This window comes from Dendrobates tinctorius, unplaced genomic scaffold, assembly GCF_039654945.1.
Source record: "Dendrobates tinctorius isolate UK_male_01 unplaced genomic scaffold, ASM3965494v1 ptg000147l, whole genome shotgun sequence".
In the NCBI taxonomy this organism is placed as follows: Eukaryota; Metazoa; Chordata; class Amphibia; order Anura; family Dendrobatidae; genus Dendrobates; species Dendrobates tinctorius.
Genome location: NW_027361814.1, coordinates 20,126,449 through 20,141,549, shown reverse-complemented (window position 1 = coordinate 20,141,549; position 15,101 = coordinate 20,126,449). Strand labels below are relative to the sequence as shown.

Sequence of the window (15,101 nt, the reverse complement as noted above, 5' to 3'; positions counted from 1 at the left end):
AGCTCACAGCGCATGTCAGACCAAATGAGAATCAGGAGGTCAAAGGAACTAGCCAAGGAGCTCAGAGACAGAATTGTGGCAAGGCACAGATCTGGCCAAGATTACAAAAGAATTTCTGCAGTACTCAAGGTTCCTAAGAGCATAGTGGCCTCCATAATCCTTAAATGGAAGAAGTTTGGGACCACCATAAGTCTTCCTAGACCTGGCCTTCCAGCCAAACTGAGCAATTGTGGGAGAAGAGCTTTGGTGAGAGAGGTAAAGAAGAACCCCAAGATCTCTGTGGCTGAGCTCCAGATATGCAGTAGGGAGATGGGAGAAAGTTCCACAAAGTCAACTATCACTGAAGCCGTCCACTAGTCGAGCCTTTATGGCAGAGTAGGGGAAAGAATTATTAAATTTCAGCTCACCACTGTGACGGCCGTTTAAGATGCTCCAGCATGGATGTAGTTCGGTCCAAACTAAGCACAGCTGTATTCAAACAAGGAGAGTTTTTCCAGTGAGAGTTGGAGGAACAGTAATAGATTTTTTGCAAAAGACTTCTTAATATTTAATGAATGAAAAATGTTACATATTGTGACAAAAAATTCACCCTTCCAACCCGCATAGAGTTTGCTAAAAAACACATGAAGGTCTCCCAGACTATGAGAAATAAGATTCTCTGGTCTGATGGAACGAAGATAGAACTTTTTAGTGATAATTCCAAGCTATATGTGTGGAGAAAACCAGGCGCTGCTCATCACCTTCCCAATACAATCCCAACAGTGAAACATGGTGGTGGCAGTATCATGCTATGGGGGTGTTTTTCAGCTGCAGGGAAAGGATGACTGGTTGCAATTGAAGGAAACATGAATGTGGCCAAGTACAGAGATATCCTGGATGAAAACCTCTTCCAGAGTGCTCTGGACCTCAGACTTGGCTGAAGGTTCACCTTCCAACAAGACAATGACCCTAAGCACACAGCTAAAATTACAAAAGAGTGGCTTCGAAACAACTCTGTGACCATTCTTGACTGGCCCAGCCAGAGCCCTAACCTAAACTCAATTGGGCATCTCTGGAGAGACCTGAAAATGGCTGTCCACCAACGTTCACCATCCAACCTGATGGTACTGGAGAGGATCTGCAAGGAAAAATGGCAGCGGATCCCCAAATCCAGGTGTGAAAAATTTGTTGCATCATTCCCAAGAAGACTCATAGCTGTACTAGCTCAAAAGGGTGATTCTACTTAACACTGAGCAAAGAGTGTGAATACTTATGACCATGTGATATTTCAGTTTTTCTTCTTTAATACATTTTCAAAAATTTCTACATTTCTTTTTTTTTTCCATCAAGATGGGGTGCATCGTGTACATTAATTTAAAAAAATGAACTTTTTGGAATTTGCCTAATGGCTGTGTCACGATTTCCTCTCAGTTTATGTCATTTTGTTACTTTGTGTCGGGGCTGTCAGTCTGTGCTGGGCCTGAGCTGCAATCACCTGTGTTCATTTTCCTTAATCAATCAGGCTTCTACTTAAGTATGCCAGCTCCTCCTCCCAGTGTCAATCGTACACTTGCTGTTGCCTGTGTAACATTGATCCCTCTGCGCTCTGTGCCTGACCCAGCTTGACTTGATTCTCTTCCCGGACTCAGACTCTTTGCTAGTGACCTGACTTCACTTGTGCCTGCTCCCTGTAACCTGTTTTGTCTCTCTGGGTTTCCTGACCTCGGCTCATGTATTGGACTTCGTCTCTGACTTCCCTTTGTCTGCGCCATTTACTGGACCTGACCTCGGATTGCTTGACCTCCCTTTACTTACAGTAAGTAGTGTATATATTTATTGCATTGACTCATGTCACAGGCTGCAATGAAACAAAGAGTGAAATATTTAAATGGGTCTGAATATTTTCCATACCCACTGTATGTACTGACACTTGGAAGATGTCAACAATCAACATAGGACGTCCTATGTACAGGCACAAGGATACTGTTAACACATAGCATAAATCATAAGGAAAAGCAAAAATTGAAAAAATGTATTATTGGCTTTACATTTGGCATGTAAATCCCACAAATTTTAGTGCAATATTAGGACCAACCAATACAACTATAACCAGAAAGTGTTAAGTACACATCAGCATTTGAAAACGACGCTCAAATGCCGATGCGTATTTAAACCCTGTATGCCTATGACTCTTGTACAATATTTGTGGTATGTCCTGATGGAGGGGTCACCTGAACCCTGAAACGCGTAGAATAAACCACGTTGAAACCTCTACAATTTTTGGAATTCTTCTAGCGGCAGAGCGGGGATGATCCTTCCTAACTACCTAAGTGTATGCTTCAACCAGGTCCTGCACTGACCTGTGGATCTGTAGCAGCCGCCATTAATATATGTCTTTCCTTCACTCTCACCAGGTGAGTAGTCTTGGTGGGCAACTCTGGGTAACGCTTGATAAGACCCTATTTGCGCTTTTGTGTCTCCCTCTTTTCTCTGACGAGTTTCTTGGCCAGGGACTCAAAATTTCAGTATTTTGTTCACTGAGACACTTCATTATCCCTTTTGCCTTGTGACATGGTCTCCATCATGCTGGGAAAAGCATTGTTCATCACCAAATTGCTCCTGATCCTGAACCTTTGTGAGAAGTTTCTCTTGGAGGATCTTACAGTCATGTTTCTGAACTACATCCCTGATGGTCTAGGATAGTTAAACAGGTTAATGATCCCATTTATGGTGGCCTAGAATATTGAAGGGATTAAATCCAACACACCAGGTAGCCTAAAGTGGTGAAGGGGTAATGAAAGGGTCAATAGTTTCACCTCTAGAAGTCTAAGTCAGTGTAGGTGTTAATGGATATATTCTTGGTTTATAATTATAAAAGTGTGGATTTCAGCCTCTACTGTAGTCCACATTCATTAGCAATTTATGATCCCATCTTTGGTGCTATATAATACGGAGGGGATTAATGTCCCCATTAATTGATGTATATACTCTTAAAGGCTTAATAGATATGTCCATGGTGATTCAGGGTGGTCAGCTGCTGGCAGACTGGCATTCACTTTCCGGAAAAAGCAGGTTCAGCAGCAATAGGATGTGAAAAAAGTGTTTTTGAGCTTAAAAATGTGGCAAAATGCAAATATGTCCCTGAGCGCTGGATATTATTAATGCTTCAGCTGCAGCTCTGGAGATCATATGCATTAAAATTTTAACAATAGGACAATTTGTGTATTTTTTTTTCTGCTGTCAGCAAACTACCAGTGAGTGCGAAATCGTAAATGTTCCTTTTCACGGCATCACCTAAACCTAATACACATCTAGAAAACTATTTATATGTTCACAGAAAAAAGCAAATTACCACGTCTCCGTCTGACTCATGCGCTGATAATCCGCTCTGTGCTATTGTTACGTTATTTGAAGGATCCTCTATTATCTGAAGACATTTTGTATTAGAGACATTCTTATCTCCTTAGGGGAATATAATTTCTCTAGCTATCTACCTAAATAGAAAAAATTAAGGGGGGAGCAGGAGTGCAGAGCCACCCAAGCATAAACCAATCCTCCAATATACCTACAAAAATGAAGATAGCACTCCCAAAATGGAAAATTTGAAAAATGTAATAACCCAATAGTAATAGTGACTGCAATGTTTAGGTCCATTTGAGACTTGAGAAAGAACCTCAATCGGACTGAAACATTGCCGTCACTTTTGGCTATTAAATTTTTCCAATTTTCTCTTTTGGAAGCTTTTAATTTTGTACGTATGAGTTTAATAAACATTGTATGAGACGATATGCACCTATTTGGTGGTATTCTCAGTTATAGGGGTGTCGTTAGTCACAAAAATGATTTTTCTGATATTATTTTGCTCTCATGTGTTTGTTAGTCACTACTATTTGTAGGCACTATTTGTACCTAGAATTTACACATCTATTGTCTACATCTACACAAACAAGCAAAAGGGTAACAATGTTTTGAACTTCTGAATTTCAGGCTCCATATCTACCATCATTTTATAGACAATCCTCTTGGCTATCTCATACATAAATTTGACTTGCAATTATTTAGCATATTATTAGTTATGCAGATTCTTGTGATGTCACTGCATTGTTACTGTTTTGTTCCTGGTAGTGGAGAAATAATTTTTTTCTGAACACTACAATTTGCAACCTGTTCTCACATTCCGTAATAGCTCAGTGTATTATTAGATTGATTACTAATCGAAAGGTCCTTGTTTTGAATCAAGGAGCAGCAATGAAGAAGATTTCCCAAGAGAAGATAAATCGCAGCATCCAACACGTCAATAAAGGTCTCTCGGTCAAGGAAATTGCCAAACTGCATCATGTGATTGTCATGACAGATGAAAGAATATGAAATGAAGTCTGTCCATCCATTCAGAAGCCAAGAGGTGGACGTTCAGGCAAAATATCGTAGTCAACAAGTCAGCTCATCACAAGGTGTATCAGTTCTGGAGCGACAACCACGGCAGTGGAGGTGGCTCGCATGCTTCATCCATGCAAGCACCGTGCAAAGCACATCACACAAGTCTGGGATCGTGGCCCAAAAAATGTGAAGAAACCTCGTCTTCAATATTGTCATAAGAAGCATTGGCTGGAATTTGCAAAAAAGTAATAAAAGTGGGCAGTAGAAGATTGGAAACGGCTGATTTGGAGCGATGAGATGACAGCCAAAAAGCTATGCTCTCAAGGGTGCAAATGGGAAAATCAAGTTCGGTGGATGGAGCCTGATGATCACAGCATCACAGCACCATTTGACAGGCTTCCATGTGGCAGTCGTATCTGCCATGTGAGATCTCCATTGAAACCTAGCCCGTGGCTGTGCTTCATAGGGGATCGACAGATTTACAATAGACTACAATGCTACATTATTGTATAAGCAATCAAGTGATAGCAGCACCAAGTCATAAAATAGTAACAAAGTTTTGAAGGCTGAAGGAAGACCTTATGTCCATCAAGATCAGCCTATTTTTAGTGCAGCTGTTCTGCATTGTTGATACTGGGGAAGGCAAAAAACCCACAGAGTAGAAGCCAATTTTCTCCATAGGGAAAAAAATTCCTTCCCCTTAGCTGGGTCAACCATCTACCTATAATATTACATTATTCGTAACCCTCTATACTGTTACTCACAAGAAAAGCATCCATTCCTTTCTTAAATTCATTCAGTGAGTTGGCCATCACCACTTCCTCAGGAAGAGAATTCCAGAGCCTTACTGCTCTTACCGTGAAGAACCCTCTTCTATCCTGGTGCAGAAATTGTCTTTCCTCCAAACGAAGAGAATGCCCGCTTGTTCTTGTCACAGTCCTTGGTACAAACAGTTCATTGGAGAGATCTCTGTATTGCCCTCTGATATACTTGTACATATATATTAGGTCTCCCCTAAGTCTTCTCTTTTCTAGAGTAAATAGACATAATTTTGATAACCTTTCTGGGTATTGTAGTGAACCAACACCATTTATCATTTTAGTAGCCCGCCTTTGAACCCCTTCAAGTTCAATAATGTCTTTCTTGAGCACCGGCGTCCAAAATTGCACACAATACTCCAAGGGTGGTCTGACGAGTGATTTGTACAGAGGGAGAATTATGATTTCATCTCGTGTCCCCAGACCTCTTCTAATGCATCCCATGACCCTATTTGCTTTGGTGGCAGCTGCCTGACACTGGGCACTCCAATTTAGCTTCTTATTGACTAAGATGCCTAAGTCTTTTTCCATGTCTGATTTCCCCAGCAGTTTCCCATATAGTAAGTAATTGTAGCATCTGTTTCTCCTTCCTATGTGCATAACCTTACACTTATCTGTGTTAAACCTCATTTGCCATTTTTCAGCCCAATTCTCCAATTTACTCAAATCTGTCTGTAGTTGCAAACTGTCCTCCTTTGTGTTAACTACCTTACATAGTTTTGTATCATCTGCAAATACTGATATTTTACTGTGTAAGCCATCCACTAGATCATTAATAAATATATTAAATAGTAGGGGGCCCAATACAGAAGCCTGTGGTCCCCCACTAGTAACCCTGGCCAATCTGAGTATGCCCCATTAATGACCACTCTTTTTTTTCTATCACTAAGCCAGCTACCTACCCATCTACACACATTTTCCCCTAGCCCAAGCTTTCTCATCTTACTTACCAATCTTTTATGTGGGACAGTGTCAAATGCTTTAGAGAAGTTGAGATAAATGACATCCAATGATTCTCCTTGGTCCATTTGATAGCTTACATCCTCATAGAAGCAGATCAGGTTAGTTTGACAGGAGCGATCCTTCATAAATCCATGTTGATATGGAGTTAAACATTTATTAACATTGAGATATTCCATAATGGTATCCCTTAGAAACCCTTCAAAAATTTTATCCACAACAGATGTTAAGCTTACCGGCCTATAGTTTCCAGGTTCCCTTTTACACCCCTTTTTGAATATTGGTACCACATTTGCTTGCCGCCAATCAAAAGGAACAGACCCTGTTTCTATATAGTCTTTAAATATAAGGAATAGAGGTCTGTCTATCACATTACTTAACTCCCTTAATACCCGAGGGTGAATGCCATCAGGGCCTGGTGATTTGTCAATTTTAATCTTACTAAGGCGGTTCTGCACTTCTTCCTGGGTTAGGCAGGTAATACTTAATGGGGAGTTTACATTATCACTCTGCATTTCCCCTGGCAAATCCTTTTCCTGTGTGAACACTGTTGAGAAAAAAGTATTTAAAACATTTGCTTTTCCCACATCGCTCTCTATGATTTCACCCTCATTGTTCTTTAAAGGGCCGGCACCATCAATTTTAATCATTTTAGTGTTTATATAATTAAAGAAGAGTTTGGGGTTTGTTTTACTTTCCTTAACAATGAGTCTCTCAGTTTCCACTTTTGCTAAATGTATTTTTTTTTTTTTACACATTTTATTTTTTTCTCTATAACTTTTTAATGCTTCTTCATTGCCTTCTTGTTTTAGCTTCTTAAATGCCTTGTTCTTGTTATTCATTGCCCTTTTTACATCCTTTTAAGGAAACTACGGTATTTATTTAAACAAGTTAACATCATTAAAAAATTTTTTTTTTGTCTCTTGTCCTCAAAGAAAACTGTAAAAAAACTAAAAAATTACATATTTGATATTGCTAATAAAATATTAAATTTTTATCTCATATCAGAAACTCCCCAAAAATCAAAACCCCAGTTGTCGCATTTTCCTCCAAAAATGCAGTAAAAGACAATAAAAATGTTGTATGTACTGGCTAAAATTCTGAAGAATCATGTTACTAGGTAATTTGTTATCTCACAATGAATGCCATAAAAACTAAATCCAAAAAACAATAGCGAAATATGCATTTTTTTTCAACAATTCACCGCTCTTGGAATTTTTCTCACATTTTTCCATACATTATATGTAATATAAATTATGTTATTTAAAAATGAAAATTGTTGTGCATAAAAGTACATGACTATGTTGGTTCTTAGAAGTTGGGAAGAAAAAATAAAGAAAGGGCAAAGGCTAAAATCAGCACGATAAAGCAGCACCAATCCCTCTTACATGAGTGTTGGCGTCTAGGTTTGTAACCAAAAAATATCAGAACATATAACCATAAAATTGGCAGCACTCCATGTGTCTCAGATTCACTACTTATTTAGGCTTTAAATAGCCCATTGATAGGGTGACTTCTATTTCCATAGTCGCTTCAATATCTGTTCCTAAGTTTGGCTGCTCCACTACCGGACTTGTGTTTAATGGTTTTATTTACTACTAATTATTCTAGTCTTACTAAGGAGCACAGCTGCTTACAGGATTCTCTGGGCGTGTCTTTAGGCTGCTCTACATAATTACACTGTAATCACCACCCCCTTGGGGTAAAGACCATAAAAACTTGCACTATATAAAAAGGCTCATATCTCTGGAACTGAAAGGAGGATTAAAAAAAATGTCAAAAGCATATTCAGATATACAATATATCAGCCTACCATTGAAACCTTCAAAAAGAGCCTGAACACCTACCTCTTCCGACACGCCTACAACCTGCAGTAACCACTGATCCAGCAAACCGCTGCATGACCAGCTCTACCCTCGCCTACTGTATCCTCACCCATCCTGTTGTAGACTGTGAGCCCTCGGGGGCAGGGTCCTCTCTCATCTTGTACCAGTCGTGACTTGTATTGTTTAAGATTACTGTACTTGCTTTTGTTATGTACACCCCTCCTCACATGTAAGGCGCCATGGAATAAATGACGCTATAATAATAAATAATAATAATGTATATCTATTCGTTAATCTCATATCTATTTTCAATTTATCTATCCTCAGTCAGCAAGCTTCTTGATTGATGGGTCATAGCTCATAGGCGCTTGATTGACGGATCAGCCCAGTGGCATTGTTGCAATGATGCCCTGTACTGTGTGTTATCCTATGCTGTTATGTGAGCCAGGTTTGCTTCTACAACATCGCAGGTACACATTAGCACTGAAGTTGGCTGGGATCGTCAAATAAATGTGCACTCCAGAGACTCCGACCGGCATTGCTTACAAGCCCTATTGGAAATATAATAGGTTTTAAGCACTTTCATGGGAGCCACAATCACACCTCACATATAGTACTTGTCGCCTTATGGACTCTCGGGCACGAGTCTGAATATGACTTCCATATGCCATTCAGAAATGCAGTATTATATTTAGATCTCTCTATAGCTTAGATAATATATAACATTTGAAGCAAATATTTCTGAGCGCAGAGCTGCAGATGTCTGGGGGACAGCTTGACATCAGGATGAATATTCCAGCAAACTTTAATTCCCGTAACCTTATAAAGGCCAAATCACATTTTCATCAGAGTTCTAGCACTTTCTCGAATTTTTCATTTAATTTAAGCATTTAACTGATGCACAGAATAGCCGGGTGATTATTATTATTTTCCGTTCCTACCAGCTGAAGCTCTTCTCCCCAGTTCTTATCATATGTAGTCTAGCTAATGATTTAAGGATTTTAAATTGGGGGATTTGTGTAACACGACTGCTTGCAATGCACATATTGTAATGAGATTTTTAAGCGGTTCCTCCAAGGGTCAACACTTTTCTGCTACAGTCGGCATAAAAAATTCTACTCATTGGTAAGAGGAAAAATGGGAACAGACCTAAAGCAATGTTATCTTTATAATCCAAAGAGCGAGAAGAATCTATTCATTTAGAGCGAAACGTCTTCTCCAATGGAGAAGACCAACTTGATTTAGGGTCTGCTGTTCAGCACATAGCTGAGCTTCACAGCAGACCCAATACTACGGTATCACAGTATATAGAACAAACATTTAATTGATTGGAGTTTCAAGTCTCCTATAGGGACTAAAAAAGTACTGAAAAGTAAAGAAAAAAAATGAAAAAACATAAAAATTTAGATCACCTGAATTTCCCCCATTAAAAATAAAAAAAAATTCAAAATATATAAAAAAAGCATATTCGCTATTGTAGCATTTGTAATAGTAAAATTTGCTGGTTTTTGGCCTCATTACCTCTCACAAAATTGCAACAAAAAGTAATAAAAATATTATACAAATCCCAAAATTTCGCTGCAAAAAATGACAGCTTGACACTCAAAAAGCAATCCCTCACATCACGCCATCGACAGACAAATATAAAAAATTACGCGTCATGGAAAATGTTGACTCAAAAACAATTTTTCTTTTACAAATTGACTTTTGCTTTGGGAGCCTCAAATTCTCAATTTACACCTTTGAATGTAACTATGATGTGGTCATCTTACATGGCATACTATGCTAAGTAATGAGATAAGTTTCATCGCTCCTGCATTTTGGACAAATGTTTCTCTGCTGCCAAAGAATCCGGATCCATTGTGAATCACCTGGGCACTATATGACAGCACATTGCATAAAATGGTAAAATGATGGCATATATCTAAATGAAACAGTACTTTTGCTCTACATAATGGTCTACAACTATAAAAAAAAAAAGAGGAAAAATCAAGATAATTTAGTTTTTAGGGGCAATCAGGCGACATGCATATTCTAATGTAGTCAGATGTTAGGAGTCAGGCGGTCTGATGTTAAATCAGTGCGGAAAAAAAAAACAAGGCGTTAATCAAACTGCAAATCACACTTTAATGGACGACGTAGCTACTCTACAGACTTGCTTTTCGAACAGATTGTGTTCATCATCATGTCTAGAGTTGTAATTTCTTACTTGCAATTTAAATTCAGCCCAAACCATCATTTGCCGTTTTAGTAATTTTTTTTTCACCTTTTTTTCCTACGCGATGGTTCAGAAATGACTCTAAATCTGCACCAAATATTTCCAGCACTTGTGCACTGCAGAGTCTTTACAGTGTAAGATCCCGACCTCCAGTACTGGATTAGTTCTAAACTAGCAGTCTTGGTTTTAGCCTCGATGGAAAAATACTGCTTCATCCAAAATCTACGCGAGTGATTGAGATAGTTGCGGTCAGGTACATAGACTTTACCTCTTTAAAAGTTTTTTTTATCTAATTCTTCCTTAAATGCATATAGTTTGGGCTCAAATTCATTTCTGCAATTGGGTTTCATTAAACATTTCACCCCCTGGCAATTTTACATTTTTTGCTTTTGTTTTTTCTTTTCCTTCTTCCAAGAGCCATAATTTTTTTTTTATTTTTGTGCGGGACAAGTTATACTTTCGAATGGCACTACTGATTTTGCCCCAAGTGTGCTGCTGGATTTTGCCACAAAGTGTGCAGAGAAAAAGTTCCAACTGCAGTGAAATTGCAAAAAAAGTGCAATTCCACAATTGTTTTTTTTTATTCATCATGTTCACTACAGCTGTGTGAAAAAGTGTTTGCCCTCGTCCAGATTTCCTATCTTTAAATGTTTCAGATCACCAAACAAATTTAAATATTAGACGAAGATAACACAAGTAAACACAAAATGCAGTTTTTAAATGAAGTTCTTTATTGTTAAGGGAATAAGAAATCCAAACCTACAGGGCCCTGTGTGAAAAAGTGATTACCCCCTAAACCTAATAACTTATTGGGACCGTCCTTAGCAGCAACAACTGCAATCAAGCGTTTGTGATAACTGGCAATGAGTCTTTTACAATGCTCTGGAGGTATTTTGGCTCACTCATCTTTGCAGAATTGTTGCAATTCAGCCATATTGGAGGGTTTCCGAACAAGAACCACCTTTTTAAGATCATGCCACAGCATTTCAATTGGATTGAGGTCAGGAACATTCACTAGGCCACTCCAAAGTCTTTATTTTGTTTTTCTTAAGCCATTCAGAGGTGGACTAGCTTGTGTGTTTTGGACCATTGTCCTGCTGCATAACACAGTGCAGTTCAGCTTGAGGTCACGAATAGATGACCGGACATTCTCCTTCAGGATTTTTTGGTAGACTGCAGAATTCATAGTTTCATTTACCACAGCAAGTCTTCCAGGCCCTGAAGCAGCAAAACTGGCCCAGACCATCACACTACCACCACCATATTTTACTGTTGGTATGTTGTTACTTTTCTAAAACGTTGTTACTTTTATGCCAGATTTAATGGGATATACACTTTCCAAAAAATTAAACTTTTGTCTCGTCTGTCCACAGAGTATTCTCTCAAAAGTTTTGGGGATAATCAAGATGTTTTTCTGGCCTTTATGTTTATATTGCTCTGCTGTGGTTTTCATTTTGGAACTCTGCCATGCAGGCTGTTTTTGCCCAGTCTCTTTCTTATGATGGAGTCATGAACACTGACCTTAACTGAGGCAAGTGAGGCATGCAGTATTTTGGATATTGTTGCGGGGTCTTTTTTGACCTCCTGGATGAGTCTTTGCTGCACTCTTGGGGTAATTTTGGTTGGCTGGCTCCTCCTAGATTCCTAAGAAGGTTCACCACTGTTCTATGTTTTCACCATTTATGAATAATGGCTCTCACTGTGGTTTGCTGAATTCCCAAAGCTTGAGAAATGGCATTATAATTTTTTCCAGACTGATAGATCTCAATTACTTTGTTTCTCATTTGCTTTTAAGGAGATTTTGGTCTACTTCATTTTGTCAGGCAGGTCCTATTATTATTATAAGTGATTTCTTGATTGACAACAAGTGTGGCAATAATCAGGCCTGGGTGTGTAATGCCCCAAAGTTGGGGATTACATTAATGTATGATATATCCGTTTCTTTAAGGTTATGAACTATGTCACTGTGAGTCAGCATTTATTACATTAGGCAAGTAATTAAATAATTAAATCTCCCTATCAGCCAAGTTGCTAGGAGAATAGTTTTGAACACAAAATGCAATTGTAAGTACAATTCTAGTCAGATGAGTTCAGATCAGATTGAGATTGAGATAGAGTCAGACTCTGCAGAGAAGCACCACAGAACCCAGACAGCACAAGAAAAGATGTGAGGGAATCCATTCCCCTGTCCCGGCAGGCTGTATTGGAACGGCTAACTCGACGAAAGCGTGAGGAAAAGCACCAAAACGTCTATTGCTGGGGTGAGTGATGCCCTGATTTTACAGAACACCAAGGTCAATTGCTGTTGCAAGTGTGCCCAGAAGTAAGGTAGAAGAATCGGCCAGGAATAGTTACTCATAGAGACTATGAGAAGAATTTTGTGCAACCGCAACTCACACAATATGAAAGTTAGTGAGACTGGGAACAAGGAGGCCATTTAGGGATCGTGGCCCTGAAAGGGTGGAAGAAACTTTCACAACAATGTAAGGGGGTGAAGCACCGAAGGAGCCGAGGGGGAGTTGCCTTCCTAGCTCCATGCCCGGAACCATCGAGCAGGGCATTAGGTTCCCCGGGGGATGCTTTAGGGAACAGTACTAGAACCAGGAACAGGAAGAGGGCAGGACTGGGAGTGGGAGAATTGCGCGTGCTTTCAGCAGAGCTGCGCAGGGACGAGAGCAGAGAGGACGCTGACACAAGAAAGACGGGTGCAACGACTGAACACTGAGGGACCGCAGACACAGGCGGTAAGCACTGAGCACGAGACTGAGTACGAGAAGCCTGTCACTGCACCGCTTGGAGGGCTGGTTGCTCCCCTCCTGGTAGAGACTTTGTCACACCGACAGACCGCGTGCCTTGACAAGACTCTCCCCTGCAGTGAGACCCTGCCTTACCCCGAGACGCTTCCCTGTGACCAAGGGACGCACCATAACGTGAAACTGACCTGCCAAGAGAGATTGTCCCAGGCAGAGCCCCTGACCCTGATGAGAGAACGCCGCTGCCGCAGCAGAGGGAAGGACCTTGTGTACAGGGGGATACCGCCATCCGCATACCACTTGGGAGAAGAGTGATCTCTGCAATCAAGACCTCCAGGAACTGATAAGTTTCTTCCCCATAAGAGAATAACTTTCTGTTGTTTTCCACCTCTGTTATTTCTCCAGTTTCTGATATAACCTTTTACAGCATTTTCTCTGTTATATTTTATGTTTACCAGTATTACTCCCTGTAAATAAACCTCCCCTCTTACTGTTGGACTGCCTGCTCCGTGGTGACATATACTCCTTCTGCATGTTATTACAACATCAGTAATGGACACCAGCTTTAGCCACTCGGGGGTACTTATTGATATTGCTCCTCATTTTTATTCAACTCTCTGTCTCCACTACGAAATGCCGCCTGTGATATTGGGACCTGTTATCATCTGCACGTGTTTTACCACCTGGCTGTCACCTTTCTGGCTGTGCGTAGTAAAAGTTAACCTATTCATTGTTACTCTCTCATCTCATCTCCTGCCCTCTCTCTGCACTTATATCACGGGGAATTCCATCACCACCACACTACTTAGAGGGAAGACTAAGAAGTACCGTATATACTCGTGTATAAGCCGATCAATGTATAAGCCGACCCCCCCTAAATTTGCCACAAAAAACTGGGAAAACTTATTGACTCGCGTATACGCCTAGGGTGGAAAATGCAGCAGCTACTGGAAAATTTCAAAAATAAAAATAGATACCAATAAAAGTAAAACTAATTGAGACATCAGTACATTACATGTTTTTGAATATCCATATTGAATCAGGAGCTCCATATAATGCTCCATACAGTCCATGATGGTCCCACAAGATGCTCCATACAAAATACACCCCATATAATGCTGCATACAGTCCACGATGGCCCCATAAGATGCTCCATGCAAAATACACCCCATATAATGCTCCATACAGTTCATGATGGCCCCTTTAGATGCTCCATATAAAATACACCCCATATAACGCTGCACAAATGTTAATAATAAGATGCTCCATAGAATACTATGCCCCAAAAGCTGCCCCATAAAAGTTATGGCCCCATAAGATATTCCATAGATTATGCTCCATAGATTATGCCCCCATAAAATGCTCCATAGATTATGCCCCATAAGATGCTCCATAGATTATGCCCCCATAAAATGCTTCATAGATTATGCCCCATATGCTGCTCCATAAATTATGCCCCATATGCTGCCCCATAAGATGTTCCATAGATTATGCCCCATATGCTGCTCCATAGATAACACCCCCATATGCTGCTCCATAATTATGCCCCCATATGCTGCTCCATAATTATGCCCCCATTTGCTGCTCCATAGATTATGCCCCATATGCTGCTCCATAAATTATGCCCCATATGCTGCTCCATAGATTATGCCCCCATATGCTGCTCCATAGAATATGCCACCATATGCTGTTCCATAGTTAATGCCCCCATATACTGCTCCATAATTATGCCCCCATATGCTGCTTCATAATTATTCCCTCATATGCTGCTCCATAATTATACCTCCATATGCTGCTCCATAATTATGCCCCCATATGCTGCTCCATAGAATATGCCCCTATATATTGCTGCTGCTGCAATTTAAAAAAAAATGACACACTCACCTCTCGTCTCTGGGGGCCCAGTGCCGGTGTCCTGAGCAGGCGGTGACAGGTTCTGATGTCACCACTGGCTCAGGACCCCGGCACTGGCGATATTTACCGATCCCCGCTCCATGGCTGCGCATCGCTCTGTCTGCCACGTCGTCTGTCAGTGACGTTCAGGCAGAGGGCACGGCGCGCACTAACTACATAACCGCGCCCTCTGACCTGAACATCACAGCCAGAGGACGCAGAGGAGAGGACAGAACAGCATGCAGCGATGGACCAGGGACACGTGAATATAGCTTAT

General features: G+C 40.4%; 1 protein-coding gene across 7 annotated transcripts in view; it reads right to left on the bottom strand.

The window, feature by feature from the left end:
• ADGRA1 (adhesion G protein-coupled receptor A1) overlaps positions 1-15,101 on the bottom strand; it is a 1,190,508-nt gene that overhangs the window by 136,606 nt on the left and 1,038,801 nt on the right. The window lies entirely within an intron of this gene.